The 26,095-nt window shown below is 48.4% G+C and overlaps 1 non-coding gene across 1 annotated transcript; it reads right to left on the bottom strand.

Moving 5' to 3' along the window:
• Positions 1–16,576: 16,576 nt before the first annotated feature.
• TRNAQ-CUG (transfer RNA glutamine (anticodon CUG)) lies at positions 16,577–16,648 on the bottom strand. The gene has a single exon. It is a non-coding gene; the product is annotated as a tRNA-Gln (tRNA).
• Positions 16,649–26,095: the final 9,447 nt, after the last annotated feature.

Genomic DNA, 26,095 nt, shown 5'->3' with positions numbered 1-26,095 from the left:
TACATTAGGCACGCACATGAATGACATCACTGGTGATGTTTTATGACATCATCCATGCATTTCCGATGGATGTTTACCCAAAAAGTACAGTGCAGGCATTGTTGATGGAAATGCTCTCTCTTATCATCTGCTACAAAGTACACATTATACAGCGCAGGAGCGAATTCAGTTCATCCGGGAAATGAAAGGGTCAAGTATTGTTCTATACATGTGGTTCGACATGACACAAATGATGAGGACAATGTGTGTGTACTTTAGATATGTACAGAGTGTTGGTGTGATTGTACCGCTATGCCACCAGTTGTATTAGATCTCAGAAACATGGACACACTTGGAATCCAGTCAACAAATACAGCGAGTGGGAGTTGTGTACACAGATTGGTCATGTAAACTCGCTGTGCAAAATACAAACCATTCTTTTCTGGGACAGTTACGGACTCCCCGAAAGCGACTTTCCATATCTGGTCTTTTCCAAAGCTCTGCCGGGATTTCCAGCACCCGGTTTCTGGTTACTGCGCGATTTCAGATGGAAAGACGATGCTATTTGTGCACACAGGTGTTTAGAGCGGGACCAGTTTGCACTCCCCACTGACTGGCCAGCTTCAGGCCAGAGCCCAGACTGCTTGTAGACATTACATTCATGCACACCTATAGCATACCTATCACCAGCAGGCAGCCATGCCGCGCGCCCATTTATGCACATTTACAACAGACCAACAATCCCAAGAAACAGAAATGTGTAATGTGGCATGTGCACTGTGCCCAATTGCCACTGGGTTGGGCCTCAAGGCGCTTTAGGTCATGCGACACTGCGAAGCAGGAAAAGGAGATCAATGAAATCTGCATTTCGTTGTGTCTCGTAGGCCTTTTATTCGAAATCCTCATCAATATTCATCAAAAAAGGTTACAAACAAGAACATTCCAAAGCAAACAGTTTATCAGCAATCGACATTTCTTTGTTTTTGACCGAATTTGCCAGGTTTCCCAGAAAGCTAAAAACTGCCAATGTTTCCTCCTTACGATCAGTCAATTTACATAAAACGTATACCTCAGTCATTGAACATGCGTCATACCGATTATTAATTTATAATGCGCGGGATCTGGGATTCGAACCTCTGCTGCTCTGCGTGATCTTGCATTCAAAGCTAAAGCGTTGCCCATGTGCTATCCGCCGTTCGCACTCCAAAATGCCCGAATGCATACATCTCTTTCTTCTAAGGGGATTCTACTTCAGGAATGCAGCATAGAAACGATTATGAGGAATTCAGTGAGCATTTGTGGGTTAGCTGTGCTACAGGCAGGACATTCAGTCTAATGTGACGTATATGTCCTGTTGTAGCTTGGGAATATGTCATTGAGATGAAGTTCAGGGACCATGTTGATTTTGAATGGCAAATAGCCTGGAAAGCTTGTCAAATTAAGGGAACCAAGAAACAGGGTTTCCAGATGCAAGCAGTCAGGTTTAGCCTTGATTGGCCTGACTGGCTCTTCCATAACTGCAGCGCCTTCCTTCAGAGGGCGCGGCATCCCTATTCCATGCGATAGGCGATGAAGGCGCGCGTACAACTTCCACGCTTTGCATTTGTGGACGCCACAGCGTCTCTGAACATCTCATTATAAAGTCTTAGGTCATTAGATCTGTTTAAGCGTAACCAAATCTAAAGAAGTTCACCAAGGGCCACACATCGAAGTGCTCTGGTCCCAGTTTCCATGTGACGTGTAGTGCAGCAGATGGTGCTTGGGGTGAATATATGTCCAATGTGGTCAAGGGCAGCTGAGAGCCAGTGTGGGAGTTTAGTGTGGCCATTGCGCAATAGCGTCTTTTGAGAACGTGTTTCCCCTTTTGGCTCATTGGGAGGTCCATTTTACATTGTCCTGGAAACTGACCCCCAAATAGTAATGAAGCCATGCACGCTGAAGCAGGTCCCCTTCAATAGTGATGTTTGTTTTCATTTTGCGTACAGAGCTGCAGACCATTACCGCCATTTCAGAATGATTAATGGAAACTCCTCTTTCCTTGCACAAGTCTCTTAGATCTGTCAGCTGTCTTAGAATGCCCATCTTGGTCTTTAAGATTCGTACTGTATCAGCTGCATACAAAAGGATGCCAACTTTATGCTTGGCAAGCAGGGGACGTCAGTATTTGAGCTTGAAATTCTTTAGATCCGGTCACAGACAGTGGCATAACAAAAGCTCTGGGGGCCCCCCTGCAAGCCATGCTGAGGGGGCCCCACCAAGTCGGCAACAAATCACGAGCCATGCCACACTTTGGGCCGCCCTAGATTACCACGCTTGTGCAGAACGCACAAACGTGTTGATGAAGGGGTAATTAAAAAGTATTGTGAGCTAGTGGCAATACTTTAAGAACATTGCAAATTCAGTTGAGATTAAACCCCACAGTAGCACCTAAAGGGGTATGTTGACACTGAGTTAAAGGCACGAGGTATCTAAGAGTCAAATTGAACTCGTGAGCTACTGACCATTGTGTTTTCTTTAGGCAGAGTGATGTCCTTCTACGCACTGTACGCTATTTAGTTTTGTATAGGCAGGATGTCACAGGGTTGAGCACTACACTGAGTTTTGTATGGTTTTGCAAACATATTTTATGATAATTGTTGTAAAAGTTTTTTAGGAATTTTTACAATTTTACATGGTTTTAGAAGGTTTCTATTTTATATGAAATAAAATTGGGAATTGTTTTCCTTTCGTTTTGTTTTTTTTGAGATTCAGTACCTATGTGTTAAAAGTACTGAGGTATAGTGACTTGGGGAGGTCATAGATAGGTAGCAAGAGGACGAGGTTGATCTTTGGTTAAAGGATTGTCCAGCATTTGTGTTTAAGAGTCAGGTCAACACGTCGATAAAAGGCTCAATGTCTCTGTGTGGTTGTTGGATGAAGGGGTATGCCACACACTGCACTTGGAGAAAGATATAAATATGTGTTTTAATGCAATATATAGGACACTTTCAGAGAAAAATTAACTAAAAAGCCACAGTGTTTGCTATTGTTGTGTAGGGTAACAGCAATCCAAAACATGCAAGTCACCAACAGTGCACATGAACATTAATGCTTTGCTATTAAAAATGCCATGCCACAATGAAAACATGTCCAACTGGCTGCACAATGTAGACCAGTGTAGACACGTAACAACATTACAGTAAAGCATGCCAGGCCACATTTAGACATACCTAGACTGGTTGCACCAAAATGCCAGTCGAAGCAATAAGACTCATCAAGAAGAGAGCACACATTCAAGCCTGCGTCTCTGCGGCCTCTAACAACATGGCCAAACTCTTTAAAATATGCAAGGAACTGGCCAATCCTGTTGCGGTTGCTACCTCTCCTGTTCCCTCTACAGGCCCGCTGTACAGCTTTGGCCTCTCGCTTCTCTGCTAAAACTCAGGACATCCTGTCCACTATCTCCTCTTCCTCTCCCTCTTCCTCTATCTCCCCCTTTGGCCATCTCTCCCTCTCCTCCTCCTTTCTCATTTTTCTCTCTAACACCTAACAAGGTTTCTAGACAAGTCCCATCTATGGAAGTGTCATCGAAACAGGTGCTCGTCTGCTCCTCCAGAACCATCAAGGACCACGTTGACACGATCCAGCCTTGGCCGAATTCTGTAATCACTCTTTTGCCACTGGAACTTTCCCCTTTCCCAAATTCTTGGAAAAGCTGGCCAACTGCCAGATTACACTCCACACTGAATCTGTTGGTTGTCTCCATGGCCATCAGTCTGGCACCAGAGCTGCCAGAGGCACGGAAACTGCTCTCCTGAACACCTGTGAAGATCTGATCTCTAACCTTGATTCCAGCATTCCTTCTGTCCTCTTCATCCTGGAACTTTCCTCTGCTTTCGACACGGTCAACCACGCCATCCTAATCAATTGACTCTGTGATAACCTGGGCATCATGGATCAGGCTCTGGAGTGGCTGACCTTCTTCCTCTTGGACCGCCACTCCCTTGTCCAACTTTGTCCCTTTCACTCCGCCACCTCTCTCTACATGTGGCGTTCTCCAGGGCTCTATCCTCTCACCCTGGTTTTTCAACCTCTAGTTGGCCCCTTTGACCCACCTAATCTCTACCTTCTCTTCTAACTTACAGTGTTATGCGGATGACACTCCGCTTTCCTTCAGGCTCACCTCAGCCTACTCTTCTCTCTCGCTCATTCCTGGTGTCATCTTCAACTCCACTCTCTCTTTCTCTCCTCACATCTCGGACGTCGCTAAGAAATCCCACTACCAGCTGCACCTCCTCAAAGGGACTCTTCCATTTCTCACTTTCCCCCAGAAGCTCACTGTCTCCAGAATTCTGGTTCTCTCTAGGCCGGACTACTGCAACAGCCACTTTCTCAATCTGCGTTCCTCTAGTCTCCACCCTCTGCAACTAATCCAGAATAGGACTGTGAGACTTATCCTTGGCCTCAAGCCCAGGGACTGTATCTCTCCATCGACGAAATCTGTCCACTGGCTCTTGGTGGCTGCAAGGATCAAGTTGAAGACCCTTTTCGTTGTCCACAAGGCTTTCTGGGGCTGGTATCTGCACTACATCCAACACTATCTTCCAAAATACCTTCCTTCTCGAGCCCTAAGGGTTAGATACTTCTACAGGCAGAGAGTGGGGGGGGGGGGTAGATCCTTCTCCCCTGCAGGCGCCTCCCTCTGAAATGGCCTCCCTGACCCTCCCAAACTTGAGCCGGACCACCTGAAGTTCAGGAAGCAGCTCAAAAAGTTCCTCTTCTCCTCTGCTTTCTCTCTCGCTCCCTCCCCTGCTGACCTACCAGTCCGCTGTACCAACTGGCTGCTTGGCTACCCTCTGTCTCAGTGAGTCCAGGCTCTTTCTTGATCAGTCACCCTTCCACTGCCTCCAGCCCTACCATGCAGTTATGGGCTGTAACTGTAACCCTACAGTCCCTTGTTCTCCTTGCACTACCCAGAGCCGTGGTGCCCTGGCAGCACTTACTCAGAGCATTTCTGCCCTGTTTTCCCCTCCCCTCTCCCTTGCACTTCCCCCTCCCTTTCCCCTTGCACTTCTCGTTCTCGCACTTGTACGATCTGAATGACACAAGGCTTAGTAAGATCATTTGTCTTGTCCTCCCTCAGTTTTCCTTCTCTTGTCTTGTTGTGCCTAAAAACACTTCTGTACAGGTGCAATATATGACTTATCATATCATAACATATCATTTTATCACAGATGCCCAGAAAAATATACAGTGCTGCAGTAAAAAAAATTGCTAGACTGGCAGAACCCAAATGCCAGTCTAGCCAGGTAATTACACTTTGCAGGACTGCTTTATCAGAAATGCCCAGTAAAAAAGTCTTACCAAACTGAGGAATTACTAGACTGACTGCACCAAAATGCCTCTCTAGCCACTAATACCACATTTCATGCCTGCTTAGCATGGACATGGACGACCATTATGATTTACTGCACAACCCCAACCCCCACACATCCCTTCTTCCTCCATCCCCTACTCCAACCGCCAAAATCAGCTCATTGGCCCAGACTTACCTCCACATCCCTCTTCCTTGTCCCAGTGCTTTCGTATGAGGCTCCTTGCCTCACTGGTAGGAACTGGAGGAAGAGTGGGACTTGGAGTAATGAAGATTACAGGTAGCTAAATCAGGCATTACCTTCATGTACCTCTACCTTAACCCAGTACTTGTGTATGAGGCATAGTGCCTCAAACACAAGTACTGCCTTATACACAAGTACTGGGATGATGAAGAATAGGGCTAGGTGTAAAGAAGATTAGCAATAATTAATCAAGGCATTAAACACAAGTAGTGGTGCAACACCATTGAGCTGACTGGGCTTCAGCACTAAATTGTGGGCTATGTTGTCTTGACCAGGCTGGCCTTCAGAGCAGTTGCCTGACAGAAAAGGATACAGATTGAATTGAAATTGAAATTGTGATGTGGGTTTAGTACTTGCATGCCAGCGGAGTGTTTGGAAGGGTAGAGCGGAAACAGGAGACAAGTCATTCTCACAGCAGCCCATAAGTGGGTGCTTTCAGGCCTAAATGAGAAAGTTAACTGCATGTAACATTGAAGCTGCACTAGAATAGTCTCATTAAAATGCGTAAAGCAGTTAGATAACCCCACACAAATAAGTTTGCTCCTCCCCACCACACGTGAAGTTAGCACCTCTACCAACAATTGAAAAGTTATCCCCCCTATTGGGCAGAATGGGGATCGGGAGCCCGGCAATACCGCCACCCGCGAATGGGCAATTACCAGCCCATTCATCTTGTAATGGGCTGGTTATTGCCCAATCACGGGAGGCGGTGCCGGTAGCGAGCATGGCGGTAGCCGTGCCTGCCATACATGCACGGCTACCGCCATGCTCGTAATGAGGTCCATTGTTTCTTTTTGAAGTCACTCTGACTTCATAAAGAAATTATTTCCGTTAAGCACATTTTGCCTCATACACATACACAAGTACTAGGGTGAGGTAGAGGGATGTGGAGGTAATGCCTGGCTTAGTTACCTGTAATCTTCATTACTTCTCGTCCCACTCTTCCTCGTCCCAGAGGCAAGGTGCCTCATAGGTAAGTACTGGGACGAGGAAGAGGGACGTGGAGGTAATTCTGGGCTGAGGTGGTGATTTTGGGGGTTGTGGTCTGGGGAAGGAGAGGGTACATGTGGGTTGTAGGGGTTGTGCGCTAAATCGTAATGGTCATCCATGTCCAGGCTAAGCAGGCATGCTATTAGTGGCTAGACTGACATTTTGGTGCAGTCAGTCTAGTCATTTCTTAATGTGGCTTGACTTTTATTTTATTGGGCCTCTCTAATCAAGCACTTTTGCTAAGTGTAATTACCTGGCTAGACTGGCATTTGGTTGCAGCCCTTCTAGCCATTTTTTACTGTGGCACTGTACATGTTTCTGGGCATCTGTGATAAAATAACCATGATAAGTGTTATTGCTTCGACTGGCATTTTGGTGCACCCAGTCAAGGTATGTCTTAATGTGGCGTGCTATGTTTTACTGTAATATGATTATTACGTGTCCAAAGTGGTCTACATTGTGCAGCTAGTTGGACATGTTTTCATTTTGGCATGGCATTTTATTTTTTGTAAACTTTATTTAAGCTTGGCAGGTACATCAAACTGCAACATCGTCATAACAGAGATCACATGTATAAATCGTCTCTACAACAGCTATGTGGATCAGCACTAGTATTATGCATCACACTTTGGATCCTTAGCTAGGTATACCTGGAATTCTCACCATATGTCTTTCGGTCTCGACGCAACTGGCGGCATTCTGATATATGTATCTTCACACTCACCAATAGCAAAATAAAAGGTGTGATGGTGTTGCTTGTGTTTCCATGCACAGGGGACCTGGCCTCGCCGTTCGGGCAGGGCTGCCCCCATAGGTGGCAGTACCTGACTGTTTTGCATATGACTGGACCCCTTTTGCAATGGCACAGATGGTCTAAAAAACAGCGGTGTGGAAGGTTGCCCAGAGCAATGCCAGTGGTTCAGACTGATTCAAAACCTTCCACCATCACTTTTTTGGTTTCCCACTTACCAATCCAAGGTAACTCCCTCAACTAGTCCGTCACAGTAGGGGGCTGTAGGTCTTTCCATTTGCGTAGAATACAACGTTTGGCTACCATGCTTCACACATTCAAACAGGATCGCATCCAATTCCCTGGAGCACCCTACCACCTCCAAAATAACATGCTCATGGGCAATTTCTCGATATGCCTCCTAAACATAGTAGACAGTACATAATATATCCCTAGCCAAAACCTCTCCAATTCTGGGCAGGCCCATAACATGCACATAGCCCGCATCAGATTTGCCACATCTCAGGCAACTACCATCATGCGCAGGGTATAATTTCCACAATTTGCACGGCATGCAGTGCAGCAAATGTAGGATTTTGTACTGGAATATGCAAGGAACTCATGGTGGCAACAGTAAAGACAGACACAAGTGATCACAGTTCAAGGGTGTTTATTCAACTGGATGCATGGGTGAGAAAAACGCAGAATCTAAACCTAAAGCTAAGATGGGTTCAAGCTACAACCATCAAACAATAATAAGGCAGCCCTACTAGCGTCTTGTCAAAATAAAAAGGCCTTTTCTAAAAGAAAACGATTGCCAATCCCTACCACTCAGTTACAAAAGAGTGTGGGATAATGTTTACCAGAAAAAAAAACAAGTTTTCACAAAATGTAAGTCAGGATGGCATTAATGGGGTCGCCCGTCCCCACATTTTAAGCATGGGACAAGGAAGAGCTCCTGAACACAGCACACTCCTGGGCCTCTCCAGCACAAGACTCCCAATTCCATTAAATGATATCAGAACCTTCAGGGGCCAAGTCTCTTTCGACAAAGTCTCTTGCCTTAGAAGGCCTGCTGGATCAAAAACAACAAATGTTATTTCGGTGATCTTGCACATTGGGTGAATTCTTTTGCCCCTTGCATCTCCCTCTGCCAGGCTCGGATCCTTCTTGCAATGTGGGCTTCCCTCTGTCGGGTTCACTATGGCCTTTCACTCTGAATAGCAATACTATCATGATGCAGGATTTACTTCTCTTAAAATTTCCTTTAGCATCCCTCTGTCGGGTTTCAAAAGCCATCTTTAACACAACTCATGAATTTCTAACACAGTTCATGATTTGCTTCATCTCATCAGAAAGCGTGGTTTCCCTTTTCCTAGCTTTCTCTTGGCAATAGTTCAGAGATATGATATGATATGTGTTGTAATGTGTATCTGAGGTGAGGTGGTGACATCACTGTTGTATGGAATGTGGTGATGTCAGAGTGTATGGAGTGTTGGCGGTGTTATGTTCGGAAAGCTGGTTCTAAGGTTTACAGTTGAGAGTTATGCTGGCTTGAAGGGACATGCCGATGTTTCATCCTGGCAACTTACTGACAATAAACCTACAATTAACTTACCTGCTGGTCCGGTTTTCTTCAGGTACCAAGTTATTACACTGGCGACGAGGATGGGATGCTGTCGTGGAGGGGGCAGCTGTTGAAGCCCAGGAACATCGCCCTCCAATCCTCATGCCCTAGTTACAGCCAGCAGCTCTGGCCCCAGTGTCAAGGATCTGGGTGCCACTCTTCAGCAGGCCGGGTGGTGCTGATGTGAGTGTTGAGTCGGCACACAAGTCGGTGTGCAATGCTTTTGGTCGAGTCTTGGCTGGCTCATTCCAGATACTCTTCAGCAGGCCGGGTGGTGCTGATATGAGGTTTTGAGTTGGCACACAAGTCGGTGTGCGGTGCTGGTGGGGGGGGGCACTTGGTCATGTGTCCCATAGGACGGGCCCTCAGCAAGCCATCGGGTACTGTTTGTGCCCTGTACAGTGTGCAACCGGTTGGGTATCAGGCGGCGTCAGGTGAGGAGCAGAAAGCGCTATGCCTGCCTGGAGTGCAATAGCCCCTCCTGCCTTGCTTGGTGGAAGAGTGTGTAGTGAGGAGAGGCGGTGTGGAGAGTATTGCCAGCAGGCTGGGTGGTGCTGGCTACGGTGGTTCCGTTTTGTCCGGGGCACCTGGACATGAGGAGCGTTGGTGAGGTGTACCACTGCCGCGTTCTGGTGCCCAGTGTTGTTGGGGAGAGGGGCGCCAGTCCGCATGCGTTTTCACGCGGCGTTGGAGAGGCGGACCGCTGTTGTGTGCTGGTGTCCTGTGAGGCAGTTGACTGGTGTCCTGTGGAGCTATCGAGAAGGGCTGGCATCATGGAGAGCGCCAGTCCCGGTGTGGCGCGGCGCCACAGACAGTCAGTGCGTAGCGCCTGCTGTGAAGCCAACAGTGTTGTTCTCTCTGTGCTTCCAGTGTGCAGAGTGATAACGTCGGGGAGTCATCACCGTGCATTCCAGCGCGATCAGCTGGAACGCGTAAGAGAATTCTTGCATGCTACGTGTACAGCGCGTGCCCAGGGAATGTTACAGCGGAAGTATTCCGGATGAGGTGTAAGGTTCCTCCAAGTTATGGAGGATATTCTCTTTTGAATTAAAGAGTGGAGTTTCGGCACGGGAAGTGCCGGAGCGTGTGTTGGAGACTGCATTGTCGACAGCCTGTCTCATCGGAGTGGCTGTTGTGCATTTCGGGAGTGCTGTTTAGAAACATGGATGTGTCGGTGCCCCGTGCCTTGTGAGGGGCCACACGAAGAGGACAACATGTTTTTTCTCGGATTTGTAGTAAGGTGTGAGGCCAGTGTGTATGATGTTTTGTCTTTGTGTTGTGGCCTTCTGTAATGTGTCGTGTTCCTCTATGATGTTAAGGGCCAGTATGGGTGTGAGTGTTTCTGTTGTGGCCCATATGTTATTTCACTCTTAAGTTTAACTTAAAGAGTATACGTGCAATGAATATGGTTGTGATTTGCTATTTAACCCGTTCCTTTCTTGCAGGTGCATTGTGTGGGGGTACATGGACTCGTGGGTTGCTGCTTCTAGTATTGCGTACTAAATGATTTTGAATATGCAAACATTATTTTTCCTTTACAGGTGGGGTCGTCGTATTGGTCGGTTGGCCTGGACTTGCAGGTGGGTGTTGGACTCGCGGGTCATTACATTGTTTGGTTGTTGCCCACTTAGCGGGTTTCCTGTGTGGTGATACGTTTTCTGACAAATGGATCTGAACTTAATTGTTTTTAATTCGTTGTCCAGCAGGATCCCACTATGGTTGTTTATTCAGACATTAAGGAGTGCAAATGCATCATATTGTTGTAGTAATACTATGCTCACTCCGTCTCATCTGTCTCGTGCAAGGCGCATGAGTTGTGTGTGTGGTGTGATGAGTAGCGGGGTGTAATACTTGGCAAGGGCTCAATACTTGGCCAGGGCTCGGGACTCTGAAGGGGTGTAGTATGCCCCTTAGGTCGCAGATATTATCTGCTATGGTGAGAGGTGTGTTGTTAACAATTTTGGTTGTTCATGGTAGCCTGACGTATGCCGGGGGTCTCATTTCCGTATGTGCTAGTTGTGGGAGCCTGGTTTATGCTAGGGGTCCCATGCTAGTTCCCTCTAGTTGGGTTGTTTTTTTAGGGGCGTTGGCGGTCCCTTGTTGGTGCGTGAGGTTCAGGTTTAGGCAGGGACTAGGGGTCCTAGGTGTGTGTGTGGCTGTGCTGCGGTGGTGCAGTTGGGCTAGACTAGGGGTCCTAAGTGTGTGTTGGTGTGCTACAAAGTTGCAGTTGGCTGGACTAGGGGTCCTAGGTGCGTTTTGGTGTGCTGCGGAATTGCAGTCGGCTGGACTAGGCGTCCTAAGGGTTTGTTGGTGTGCTGTGGTCTTGCAGTTGGCTGGACTAGGGGTCCTAGGTCCTAGGTGTGTGATGGTGTGTTGCGGTGATACAGTTGGCTAGTCTAGGGGACCTAGGTGTGTGTATGGTGTAGTTGGGATCTCGCAATGGGGTCTCGTCATGGTGGTTCGAGGCGTGTGTTTTGCGCAGTCTTGTTGGACTGTATTTCTTAGGTGTTCTTGGTTGTGTTAGGTGTGCTCTGTATGGGTGCTGTTGTGAACTCAAGTAGGGATAGTGTGCTTGTTGTTGCTCTTGGTGAGCTGGGATCTTTCCCGGGGGTGCGTGCCCTAGTGCCCTAGGGTACAGACTAGGAGGGTTTTTTGTGCACGGAGGGTTTGGCTAGTTAGGTAGTGTACTTTTGGGGAACGCTGGGGCGTGGCAGGTCCTGGTTTCAAGGGGCTGCTTGAAACAGGTTGCAGCGCTTAGTTTATTATTTTTGATTCTCGCGGGTATTTCCAGTTCTGTTTTATGGGCGGAGTTAGCCCTTAATAGACTGCGTTGGGTTCCTCATTGTTGTGTTTTGAGAGGAAGGAGTGGAGTTGGAGATGGGTGTGTCCTGGAGTTGGAGTTGGGATGTGTTTGATGACACGGGTATGGTTATGTTGTCCAATTTGTTGGAGGCACATTTAGAGAGTGAATTCTTGGGTGCCATGTAGGTTATGTTTGTCCCATGTTCCGTTGGTTTCGTTGCTAAGCACATTTCCCTAGTGTCATATAATTGGATGTGTTGAGGGTGATAGTGAGCTCCAGGTGGCAGTTTTTCTTGTCGTCAGTGGAGTTGGGTTAGTTAGTGCATTACGTGTTGGCCACACGTGTATGTAGGGGATTGTGTCAGTGATAGTTTTAGTGGAATTCCTCCTTTTTCAAGAAATGTAAGGAGGGAGAGGTGTTGTAATGTGTATCTGAGGTGAGGTGGTGACATCACTGTTGCATGGAATGTGGTGATGTCAGAGTGTATGGAGTGTTGGGGATGTTATGCTCTGAAAGCTGGTTCTAAGGTTTACAGTTGAGAGCTATGCTGGCTTGAACGGAAATGCCGATGTTTCATCCTGGCAACTTACTGACAATAAACCTACAATTAACCTACCTGCTGGTCCGGGTGTTCTTCAGGTACCAAGTTATCACAATATGATATTATATTTGTGTCGCGCTTGTACACAAGTGTTTCAGATTGCGACAAGGCAAGGGAGGGGAACAGGGGAGAACACAACAACGATCTTACTAGGTCCAGTGACATTGACAACGCGCAAGTGCATGGGAAAGGGAAAGGGGAAAAGTGCATGGAAGGGGGGAGTAGAAAGTGCGGAGCAGAGGAGAAGAGATAAATAATAATGAATACAAATTAATAGATAATGGAGGCAATAAACAGTGGTAGTGCAGCCAGCAAGTGGCAAGTGCTGTGTTTACGGTAGCAGAACTGGGTAAGTCTGATAAGTGCATAAAAAGAAGAAAATGGGGCGGTGGGCGACTGTATGGGTACAGATACAGTCCCCAGTGCAAGGGGTGGCTAGGAGGCCGTGCGGGAGGGTGGCAGGGTGAACAGGTACATGCCCTCGGAGGACAGAGGGTGGCTAGGTGCACAGTGCCAAGAGAGAGCAGATCAGCAGGGGAGAGGGGGAGCAAAGGCAGAAGAAAAGAGGAAGGTTTTGAGGTGCTTCCGGCACTGGAGATGGTTCTCCTCAAGTTTCAGACTGGCAGGGAGGCTGTTCCAGAGGGAGGCCCCAGCCGAAGACAGAGATCTACCCCCAGCTCGTTTCTTTGAAAAACGACTGACCCTGATGGAGTTAGAGGTAGAGGAGCAAAGAGCTCAAGAGGGGAGGTATTTGCAGGGGGATAGCTGAAAGTATCTTGGACCCAGGCCCCAGAAAGCCTTGTGGACAATGCAGAGGGTTTCAAATTTAATCCTTACATCCACTGGGAGCCAACTGAGAGATTTCAGAGCTGGAAAGATACAATCCCAGGGCTTGAGGCCAAGGACAAGTCTTGCATGTCTGTTCTGGATTAGTTGCAGAGGGCGAAGAGTAGAGGCAGGTAGATTTAGAAAGAGGCTGTTACAATAGTCCAACCTAGAGAGAACCAGAGCTTGGGAGACAGCGAGCTTCTGGGGGAAGGAGAGGAAAGGCAGAGTACCTCTGAGGAGGTGCAGTAGGAAGTTTGAATTTTTAGAGACCAGAGATGTGGGCGGAGAAGGAAAGCGTAGAGTCAAAGATGAACCCAAGGTTCTCAGCCTCGCAGGTGGGAGTAGGAGGAGGGCCAAGAGTGGCTGGCCAGAGAGAGAGGGGAAAACATGGTGAAAGTGTGCCGATGAGGAGGATCTCCGTCTTGCTGGCATTCAGGCAAAGATCATTGGCGGCACACCAATCTTGAATGGCAGTTAGGCAATCAGAGATGAGAGAGGGAGAGGAGGTGGCCGATGGCAGCCTGAAAATGAGTTGAGTGTCGTCAGCGTAGCACTGGAAATTTGATGGCAATGCAGTGGGCAAGAGTTGCCCGGTATTGGTTGAAACGCCAGGGCGAGAGGTTATATCCCTGGGGAACACCACAGGTAGAGAGAAAGATAGATGATAGGAAGGACCCCAGTTTGACCTGGCCTGGTCGATCATAGAGGAAAGATGTCAGCCAGGCTAGAGCCTGATCAGTGATACCCAGGTTATTACAGAGACGGCTGAGCAGGAAGGAAGCAGAGAGTTTCGATTGTACAAGGGATTTGACATGAACCTTGTAGGACCACTCTAACATCTCACACAGCCCTTTCCTAGGGCTGTCTGGTGTTTACAGTTTCAACACAAAACAAAAGGGGTCAGCGAGAGTCCTTTGAATGAGCACTCCTCCAGGGCCTGACCACTCTGCAGCTGGCCATTATCTGGGCTTTCGCAAAAGTTCAAAAACACCCAAGTTCTTTGTTCCCAAGTTCCTTGCATTCATATAATGTTGCTACTTGCAACCTTGGGCTCAAACACAGTTCCGTTTGCTATCAGCGTCCTCTGATCACTGGCTGTGTTGAACCCGTTGGCTTGTCTTGCTTCTGGAGTCAAGGACGGTACCATGGTAGCCAGCATGCTTCACCACCTGTGCTATCATTGCCGGAGGGCCCCGTGCACCGTTGACATCGATTACTCCACACGGCAGCTGTGAATCCCGGTCTTATGATTTCCTGTTCTGAGGTTTTGCGGGTCTTAGTTTAAAAGGCCAAGGGCAGTTCCCCCTTTGTCGTCCCTCCAGGTCTTGCCACCTTTCTCCTCCGTTTGAGCTGCCGGACTGGTATAGCTGTTTTCTCATGCGTTCGGCCTTGCTCGTAGTGTGCTCTTGTGCTCCGCCTTTTATACCTGTGGGGAAGGTAATGGGCTGTCAGCTGTGCTTGGTTACTGTGAATTGCCCGACTCTGCCTGACCCTTGAGTTGGGACATATCAGGTGAACGGCTGTGGTGTTAGTCCGTTGTCTATCATGGTGTAAGAAAGTGTTTGTGTCGGAAATGGGCTTTAGGGGGGATTAGAGCTTCTAAATATCTGACAGGGTAGGATGGGGAGACGGTTTTACAAGGAAGGGGGTACCGCATCTCAACCTTTGGTGTCCCACTTCCACTTCCCGAGGACCCCTCATCCAGTTGATCCTCCTCCACTGGTCCACCCCCAGGAACTGGATCCAGTATTGATGGCTGTGTTCTGGCCACCTGGATGACAGATCTCCAGATACTAGCGGTTGAGACACCTTCAGGTTTCTCACAAAGAGCTTCAGTCTCATATTCATTGACACTGCTTTTGTGGGCATGCACATTGACCCCCAAAGTTAATCTGTTATCTGCAGAGCTAACTCCGCCACCCACTTCCCTCCGGCCTTATCTTCTGCCTTTAGGGTCCCATCCAATATTCCCTTGTGCAATGCGGCCAGTAGCTTGCGGCAGCCATAGGAATTAGATATGTAGACAAGCAGAGCATTCTCCAGGGGCTCAACCGGGCAGCAGCCCCACGTATTTTGCACAGCTGCTCTCAGCCTGTAAAACTGCAGCAATTCTGTGGGCCTGCCCCTATGCTCCTCCTGCCAGGTTTGGGATGACAGCAGCTGTCCCTCCGGAAACAGATCCCCAAGGACCTGATACCTCAGTCTGGACCAATGCACCCACAGGGAAGCGTCCCATGGAGGGGAGAGGTCCGGGAATCGCCACAGCGGCAACCACTGGTAGTATGGTCTGCACACAGCCGTCCTAGAAAGGATGGCCGACCAGGCACCCAGCATTGCCTGCACCAGATCAACCAGCATTGCATTTTTAATAGCAAAATATTAAATTAATTAAAGCATTATTGTTTCTGTGCACAATTGGTGACTTGAATGTATTGGAATTTTGGATTGGTGTTGCCTTACAAAACAATTCCAAACGATCTGGCTTTTTAGACAATTTTTCTCAGAAAATGTGCTGTATATTGCATTGAAAAACATCTGTATATCTTTCTCCTAGTGCAGTGTGCAGCGTTCCCCTTCAGCAGCATGATCATCGTGTGAACTGCACAGCGTGCAAGCCAAGCCGCCCGGAGTGTGGGTCGACCCATGATTTGTTGTCGAGTTTAGGGGCGGGGGTCTCAGCATGGATCGCAGGGAGCCCTCATATTTGGTGCTACGCCCCTGAATGTATTCCTATGGAATCCACATCCTTTTGTCCAGGTACAAATCCAATGCAAATTACATCAGAATCCATTTCATGTCCTCATGAAAATGCCATGCAGGCAGGTGTGAAATGAGACACCGGAGGATGCGGGGCGGAGATCTTACCCCCGCTGTGCACCTCCTCCTTGTCATTGCAGGAAAATCGGGCGGAGAGGGAAATCGGGGTGTAAAAGCATTACACCTTGCTTTTACACCCCGATTTACCAGTACACCCCATTTGAAATTAGGCTGAAACTGATGTTAAAATTGAGTTGCAAACAAGAATTGTTCGAAACACTGTCAGCCTGTAATTTGGCACAAATCCATGTCTTCAGAATATTTGTTTCCTCTAATTTTGCCAGCATGAGGTCTGAAATTTATGGAAGTGTTAAAAGAGTCATTTGCTGATTTTTTACCAACTTTTTACCGCCAATATTAAAACTGAATTTACAACTGATTTCACATGCAAAATTCGTGTGGGACACCCCCACATAGCTCCCCATCAGCCCTCAAGCGCCCCCCCCCATCTCTGTAAAGTCTTTATCTCATTTCCAATCTGTATTTCCTTTTTTTTAAAAGGCTAGCGAATTTCATAGCAGTGATTATTCTGCACTGAAAAACATGTGCAGTGAATATTCGCCAATTAAATAATTGGCCAACTGAAGAAACATTTTAAAAGGACAGGTCCCACCGAGATTTGAACTCGGATCGCTGGATTCAGATTCCAGAGTGCTAACCATTACACCATGGAACCAACTGCTGGCATGAATGTACATACACCCTCTCCTCAGAGTCACATAACGTTCCTCCACGAAGTTGTGACATGATATTGGGCTAAACTGTTGAACTAACATCCCCACGTTATAACTCATACATTACAATGTGAATAATCAGTTTGGCAAATGTCTTTATAAATATATTTTTTTTATTTATTTATCTGCCCAGGGGCATCGTGGCGCTGTTACAGGTTGCTCACTTGTCAGGCAGGCATATCATACACTTTTAAGCGTATAGTACAGTAACAGGCCTTAGGGAGGAAAGTCAGTACAGCGCAGGCATACTGAGCTGACACTAAGGTTACAGTTATAGTTATTATACTATAACTATAGTTCTATAAACTTATATATAACTATAGTTATGGTTACCGTTACAGTATACATACATATACATGTTGCTATGTATAGATACATACAGGGAAACCTAAAACTGCACTTGAATTTACATTCATATTTAATAAACTGCACTTGAATTTACATTCATATTTAATGTTCAAGTCGCAAGCATTGTTAAATGTCCTTGTTAAGGAGCTTCGCACTCATTGCACGCTAATGTATTCCCAACAATATCACATGTTACATCAGCTACTACATTTGGCACGCACATGAATGACATCACTGGTGATGTTTTATGACATCATCCATGCATTTCCGATGGATGTTTACCCAAAGAGTGCAGTGCAGGCATTGTTGATGGAAATGCTCTCTCTTATCATCTGCTACAAAGTACACATTATACAGCGCAGGAGCGAATTCAGTTCATCCAGGAAATGAAAGGGTCAAGTATTGTTCTATACATGTGGTTCGACATGACACAAAGGATGAGGACAATGTGTGTGTACTTTAGATATGTACAGAGTGTTGGTGTGATTGTACCGCTATGCCACCAGTTGTATTAGATCTCAGAAACATGGACACACTTGGAATCCAGTCAACAAATACAGCGAGTGGGAGTTGTGTACACAGATTGGTCATGTAAACTCACTGTGCAAAATACAAACCATTCTTTTCTGGGACAGTTACTGTCTCCCCGAAAGCGACTTTCCATATCTGGTCTTTTCCAAAGCTCTGCCGGGATTTACAGCACCCGGTTTCTGGTTACTGCGCGATTTCAGATGGAAAGACGATGCTGTTTGTGCACACAGGTGTTTAGAGCGGGACCAGTTTGCACTCCCCACTGACTGGCCAGCTTCAGGCCAGAGCCCAGACTGCTTGTAGACATTACATTCATACACACCTATAGCATACCTATCACGAGCAGACAGCCATGCCGCGCGCCCATTTATGCACATTTACAACAGACCAATAATCCCAAGAAACAGAAATGTGTAATGCTCTGATTACTTACCGGTAATCCTCATTACTCCTAGTCCTACTCTTCCTCGTCACCGTACTTACTTCATGAGGCACCTGCCTCCGACACAGGACCTTCTTCTATTTCTTTAAATCTCTATAACTCCTCCCCCACATCCATGTCACTCAGTTTCATATTACCAAGCCGGAGCATGGGACCTTCCCCGGAGGGAGGGTGAGGAGGGTCGTCAGTACTGTGACGAGGAAGAGTAGGACTAGGAGTAATGAAGATTACCTGTAAGTAATCAGAGCATTACCTCCACGTCCACTCTTCCTCGTCCCAGTACTTACTTCATGAGGTATACCAAAGCAGCAACGGGGAAAAGGTCCCAATGAGACACAGAGCCAAAAACAGTGCAGCAAAACACACCCACAATAACTCTTAAATCACATCCCCACAGACAAAACTCCAACCACGAAGGAACCAACCCCCGAGTGGGAGAAACTCAACCCATAGCGGTTGATGAAAATGCCTAGACCAGCCAAGGCGGCAGCCATACAAATCTCTTGCAGAGAAAAACCCTCCTTGCATCGGCCCAGGAAGCCGCCAAACCCCTGGCAGACCGCCCCTGATTGTGCGCAGGCACAGGCAGGCCAGAAGCCACATAGGCCCTAGAGATCACAACCCGGAACCACCGGAAAATGGAAACCACAGATGCGTAATGCCAAGCCCCAGCCGGACCACAAGCAATCAGAAGACTATCAGATTGGTGGAAAAAGCAAACCAAGCCAAATACTCCAACGCGTCCCGTCGGACATCAATGTTTAGCCGAGCCACCTCCTCAGGCGTTCTTGGATCATGAAAGAAGTCAGGGAGAACCAGACCCTGAGAGGTGTGAAAACCGAGAGACAACTGAAGGGAGAAACATCGGACCACACCCCGGCACCACCGAGTCTGGCAGCACCCTCAGGAAAGGAGCGTGACATAAGAGAGCCCCAATCTCCCCAAGCCTACGGGCAGAAGTGAGGGCAATAAGAAAAGCAGATTTCAGTGTAAGATGTTTGATATCAATCTCGGAAATGGGCTCAAAAGGAGGCCCGTGAAGGAACCGTAATACATGAGGGAGATCCCAAGAGGAAAGCCCTTTATCAGCACAAGGACGGGAAGAAGAAAAACCCTGGATCAATTTCCCCACCAACACCTCCCCATCCAAGCGACCGTCAGAGTCCCCCAAAAGTAATTTCATGGAGGCCCACTGAGAGCAAAGCCTGGAAAAACTGCCAGGCCCCTGTCAAAACTCCTCCTGGAGGAACTGAAGGATCACAGAGGCCAGAACGCAGGGGAGGGATCCCAGACCGCCCATACCAGTCTCGGAAATGGCCCCAGAGTCTGCCTAACACCTTCAGAGTGGAGGGTCTAAGAGCATCTATTTGGACCCAACTACAGGATCTGAGAACCCCTGAGATATCAACCTAGACTGAGCAATAGCCACACCGCCCATTGCATCTGGTGGAATTCCAACCGCAGATCCCCTTGAAGGGGACACGGCCACCTCGGAACCAGCCAAGGTTCCTAGGACCGAAGCTCCAACAGAGAGGGGAGCCAACTCCGGCAGGACCAGAACGGAGCTAACAACAACACAGTCACCCTGGACACTCTGATGCGCCAAACCACCCGGGGCAGAAGGGGAATAGGCGGAAAGGCATAAAGGAAAACCCCAAGGCCACTGTACAGAGAGGGCGTCCATCCCCCAATCCCCTCAGCCTGAAACCTAGAGCAGAAGAGGGGAACTTCTGCTGAGGCCGGGGATGCAAACAGGTCTAGAACCAGGGACCCTAATCTGACACAGGTCACCGCAAAGACCTGGGCCAACAGGACCAGTTCCGCAGAGGAGTGAAAACCAGCGTCTGAGAAGATCCGCTTGAACATTGTCCATCCTTCTGATACGTGAGGCCACCAGAGACACCAGATGAGAGTCCTCCCAGGTGCCTATCAGCGCTGCCAGAGCATTCAAGGAGTGGCCGGAACCCCTTTTGCAGTTGACATATGCCAAGGCCGTCGTATTGTCCGGTCGGACCAAAAACCGCCGACCGTCCAGCAACTCCTCGAAGTACACCAGAGCTTGGACAATGGCACAACTCTTGCCAATTGGATGATCGCCGGCTCTCCCCATATCTCACAACCCTTGAGCTGAGAGGACCCCCAATGTAGACCCTTTCTGCTGGTGTTGGTAGTAGGAGAGGCCACAGGAGGAAGGACCAAGCACACCTCAGCCTGTAGACCTGAAACCCCCCGCCACCATAACAGGGACACTCGCAGCGCTGGGGACACTGAAAACAAAACTACGAAAGCTGAGATGTCGGGAGCCAGTGGGAGAGAGTATAAGACACCAGGAAACGTAACCGAAGACGGGCTCAAGGAACTGGAAAACATGCAAGACGCCACGTGCCCCGTAACTTCAGCAACAGGCGAGCCGAGACATACTGCCTTCTGAGAACCCAGCCCAGAACAGCCAGCAAGCGCCCCCCCTGCACAACATCCAGAGTACGCTCTCCCCAGACGTCCGGACAAGCAGTGCAGGGTCTTGAGACCCATAAGCAGGTGACACATCCTAGAAAGCATAGGGACCAGGAACACCCGCAAGTAGAAAACTTGACCCTGAACAGGGAGAGGAACGGGCAAGACGGTAACCCACAACAACCGTTCGGAGAGAACGGATCCCATGGCCAACTACTTGGACCGTGAGCTGGGTACCAAAGTACTAACCATGCAAACCTGGACAGGAGGAGACAGGAACGGCAACTGATACCCCCTCCAGAAGGAGCCCATTACCCAGGAAGCCGAACCCCACCGGTCCCATACACCTCCGAGAAGATAGAGACGAGGAGCCAGGGAAAACCGCCAGTCACTGCACTTGCACCAGAGGGAAATCACAGGACGTTGAAACAGGCCTGCGCCACAATATAACAGCATGCTTGTCAGCCCACAAAAAGATCTGACCTATCAAAAGGAAGATACTGGACAGCCCAGAAGTCCAGCAGACTATGGCCCCCTCAGCTGACAGAGGAGCCACCAGGCTGGCGTCAAAAGGGCAGAGTACTGTCACAAAGCGGGGCAAAGCAATCCATCCCGGATAGCCGACATCAAAGGCAACCCCCTACCTGAGGTATGCTTATACTGGAAAACCCACTGAAGTGACATCCCCCTCCCCCGGCACCAGGGGCTCTGAGAACCCCTCTAAGCACAGACATGTGCCACCATGTGCCCTATCACTTCCCACAAGTCTGAGAGGAGGCGTGAAAGCAACACGTCGGCACCGGAGGACCTAGGCCCTAAAAGAAGAGACACTGGGAACCCCCTGCATGGCCGTTACTTCCATGATGCATTTTCCATAATCCCATGCCGGACAAGGGAAAAGCAAATCAACTCTGACTTTCCCTCGCGCAGTTTAGAGGAAGAGGACAGGACAAGGAGTCTGCGTCCATAGCTAGCACAGACCCAAACACACCACTAACACGCCACATGACTGAGAGGTGGCTTGAGCCATGTATCCAGTAGCTGGTAGCCCCATGCTCTAGATCGTTCCAATGCGTCGGTCTAGGAAGGTTGAAGGACCGAGTCAGCACCGCTGATACTCGAACCCGAAGTGTAGACTATGCCAGGCTGGTACCCTTCCGGCCGCTTGCAGACGTGTCCAAATCTGCGCCGTATTCACAGGCAGCACGCAAGGAATGCAGCCAACATCCGGTGCATCCTGGGATGTGTGTGTCTGAGGAGCGGGTGGTATGTGACATGCCTGTGACAGTACAGAGCCCCCACACTTTCAAATACTCTGTCACAGACACCCCACGACAAGAAGCAGAGAGGCCTCACAACAAAAAGGGAAGGCTAGCCCATACTGCCAAGTGCTTGCCATCATTTCCAATAAAGATGTGTACACAGAGCACGAGGTAACGGCCTTTCGAAGGAGTCAAGATGGCCATACCAGCAAGAGAGGGGAAAACATCAAGCACAGTCCTCCCCTCTCCTTACCTTCCCCCAGATAATGCAGCTAACATCCGGTGCATCCTGGGCCGTGTGTCTCTGAGGAGCGGGTGGTATGTGACATGCCTGCGACAGAACAGAGCCCCCGCACTTTCAAATACTCTGTCATAGTCACCCCACGACAAGAAGCAGAGAGGCCTCACAACAAAAGGGAAGGCTTAGCCCATACTGCCAAGTGCTTGCCATCATTTCCAATAAAGATGTGCGCACAAGGCACGAGGAAAACGGCATGTTGAAGGAGTCAAGATGGCCATACCAGCAGGAGAGGGGAAAAATATCAAGCACAGTCCTCCCCTCTCCTTACCTTCCCCCAGATAATGCAGCTAACATCCGGTGCATCCTGGGCCGTGTGTCTGAGGAGCAGGTGGTATGTGACATGCCTGCGACAGAATAGAGCCCCCGCACTCCCAAAGACTCTCTGCCACTGTCACCCCACGACAAGAAGCAGAGAGGCCTCACAACAAAAGGGAAGGCTAGCCCATACTGCCAAGTCGAATCAAGACGGCCAAAACAGGAGGAGAGGGGAAAAACATCAAGCCCAGTCCTCCCCTCTCCTTACCTTCCCGGGGCCGTGCAGGACCCGGGACACAATGCTCACGCTGCGGTCCGGAGCCCAGCAAAGAACCGAGCGAGGCAATCCAGCTCAACTGTGACCCCAAGCCCCGCAGGGGGCCCAGGAGCAGCGCCGCACCTGAGGGAGCCGAGGGCCCCGCCACACAGCCCCCCCAGGGGGCCAGCAATCGGTGCTCCCTGGTGCCCCGCACCGGGAAGAAAAAGTCCAACCTGCCGGAGGCAGGAAAAATTAAAACTGAGTGACATGGATGTGGGGGAGGAGTTATAGAGATTTAAAGAAATAGAAGAAGGTCCTGTGTTGGAGGCAGGTGCCTCATGAAGTAAGTACTGGGACGAGGAAGAGTGGATGTGGAGGTAATGTGGCATTTGCACTGTGCCCAATTGCCACTGGGTTTGGCCTCAAGGCGCTTTAGGTTATGCGACACTGCGAAGCAGGAAAAGGAGATCCATCAAAGCAACTTTCTTTCGGGCAACATCTGCATTTCGTTGTGTCTAGTAGGCCTTTTATTCGAAATCCTCATCAATATTCATCAAAAAAGGTTACAAACAAGAACATTCCAAAGCAAATAGTTTATCAGCAATCAACATTTCTTTGTTTTTGACCGAATTTGCCAGGTTTCCCAGAAAGCTAAAAACTGCGAATGTTTCCTCCTTACGATCAGTCAATTTACATAAAACGTATACCTCAGTCACTGAACATGCGTCATACCTATTATTAATTTATAATGCGTGGGATCTGGGACTCGAACCTCTTCTGCTCTGCGTGATCTTGCATTCAAAGCCAAGGCGTTGCCCATGTGCTATCTGCCGTTCGCACTCCCGAAAGCCCGGATGCAAACATCTCTTTCTTCTATGGGGATTCTACTTCAGGAATGCAACATAGACACGATTATGAGGAATTCAGTGAGCATTTGTGGGTTAGCTGTGCTACAGGCAGCACATTCAGTCTAATGTGACGTATATGTCCTGTTGTAGCTTGGGAATATGTCATTGAGATGAAGTTATGGTACCATGTTGATTTTGAATGGCAAATAGCCTGGAAAGCTTGTCAAATTAAGGGAACCAAGAAACAGGGTTTCCAGATGCAAGCAGTCAGGTTTAGCCTTGATTGGCCTGACTGCTCTTCCATAACTGCAGCGCCTTCCTTCAGAGGGCGCGGCATCCCTATTCCATGCGATAGGCGATGAAGGCGCGCGTACAACTTCCACGCTTTGCATTTGTGGACGCCACAGCGTCTCTGAACATCTCATTATAAAGTCTTAGGTCATTAGATCTGTTTAAGTGTAACCAAATCTAAAGAAGTTCACCAAGGGCTACACATCGAAGTGCTCTGGTCCCAGTTTCCATGTGACGTGTAGTGCAGCAGATGGTGCTTGGGGTGAATATATGTCCAATGTGGTCAAGGGCAGCTGAGAGCCAGTGTGGGAGTTTAGTGTGGCCATTGCGCAATAGCGTCTTTTGAGAACGTGTTTCCCTTTTGGCTCATTGGGAGGTCCATTTTACATTGTCCTGGAAACTGACCCCCAAATAGTAATGAAGCCATGCCCGCTGAAGCAGGTCCCCTTCAATAGTGATGTTTGTTTTCATTTTGCGTACAGAGCTGCAGACCATTACCGCCATTTCAGAATGATTAATGGAAACTCCTCTTTCCTTGCACAAGTCTCTTAGATCTGTCAGCTGTCTTAGAATGCCCATCTTGATCTTTAAGATTCGTACTGTATCAGCTGCATACATAAGGATGCCAACTTTATGCTTGGCAAGCAGGGGACGTCAGTATTTGAGCTTGAAATTCTTTAAATCGTGTCACGGATCTCTGGGGGCCCCTCTGCAAGCCATGCGGAGGGCCCCCCCAAGTCGGCAACAAATCACGAGCCGTGCCACACTTTGGGCCGCCCTAAATTACCACGCTTGTGCAGAACGCACAAACGTGTTGATGAAGGGGTAATTAAAAAGTATTGTGAGCTAGTGGCAATACTTTAAGAACATTGCAAATTCAGTTGAGATTAAACCCCACAGTAGCACCTAAAGGGGTATGTTTACACTGAGTTAAAGGCACGAGGTATCTAAGAGTCAAATTGAACTTGTGAGGTACTGACCATTGTGTTTTCTTTAGGCAGAGTGATGTCCTTCTAGGCACTGTATGCTATTTAGTTTTGTATAGGCAGGATGTCACAGGGTTGAGCACTACACTGAGTTTTGTATGGTTCTGCAAACGTATTTTATGATAATTGTTGTAAAAGGTTTTTGGGAATTTTTACAATTTTACATGGTTTTAGAAGGTTTGTAAAAGTACTGAGGTATAGTGACCTGGGGAGGTCATAGATAGGTAGCAAGAGGACGAGGTTGATCTTTGGTTAAAGGATTGTCCAGCATTTGTGTTTAAGAGTCAGGTCAACACGTCGATAAAAGGCTCAATGTCTCTGTGTGGTTGTTGGTTGAAGGGGTATGCCACACACTGCAGTTGGAGAAAGATATAAATATGTGTTTTAATGCAATACATAGCACACTTTCCGAGAAAAATTAACTAAAAAGCCACAGTGTTTGCTATTGTTGTGTAGGGTAACAGCAATCCAAAACATGCAAGTCACCAACAGTGCACATGAACATTAATGCTTTGCTATTAAAAATGCCATGCCACAATGAAAACATGTCCAACTGGCTGCACAATGTAGACCAGTGTAGACACGTAACAACATTGCAGTAAAGCATGCCAGGCCACATTTAGACATACCTAGACTGGTTGCACCAAAATGCCAGTCGAAGCAATAAGACTCATCAAGAAGAGAGCACACATTCAAGCCTGCGCCTCTGCGGCCTCTAACAACATGGCCAAACTCTTTAAAATATACAAGGAACTGGCCAATCCTGTTGCAGTTGCTACCTCTCCTGTTCCCTCTACAGGCCCTCTGTACAGCTTTGGCCTCTCGCTTCTCTGCGAAAACTCAGGACATCCTGTCCACTATCTCCTATTCCTCTCCCTCTTCCTCTCTCGCTCCCCTTTTGCCATCTCTCCTTCTCCTCCTCCTTTCTCATCTTTCTCTCTAACACCTAACAAGGTTTCTATACAAGTCCCATCTATGGAAGTGTCATCGAAACAGGTGCTCGTCTGCTCCTCCAGAACCATCAAGGACCACGTTGACACGATCCAGCCTTGGCCGAATTCTGCAATCACTCTTTGGCCAACTGCCAACGGCCAACTGCCAGCTTACACTCCACACTGAATCTGTTGGTTGTCTCCATGGCCATCAGTCTGGCTCCAGAGCTGCCAGAGGCACGGAAACTGCTCTCCTGAACACCTGTGAAGATCTGATCTCTAACCTTGATTCCAGCATTCCTTCTGTCCTCATCATCCTGGAACTTTCCTCTGCTTTCGACACGGTCAACCACGCCATCCTAATCAATTGACTCTGTGAGAACCTGGGCATCATGGATCAGGCTCTGGAGTGGCTGACCTTCTTCCTCTTGGACCGCCACTCCCTTGTCCAACTTTGTCCCTTTCACTGCGCCACCTCTC

This window comes from Ambystoma mexicanum, chromosome 5q (genome assembly GCF_040938575.1).
Source record: "Ambystoma mexicanum isolate Mex_15411 chromosome 5q, UKY_AmexF1_1, whole genome shotgun sequence".
In the NCBI taxonomy this organism is placed as follows: domain Eukaryota; kingdom Metazoa; phylum Chordata; class Amphibia; order Caudata; family Ambystomatidae; genus Ambystoma; species Ambystoma mexicanum.
Note: the sequence above shows the minus strand (reverse complement) of the source record. Positions and strands in the feature narration are given on the sequence as shown.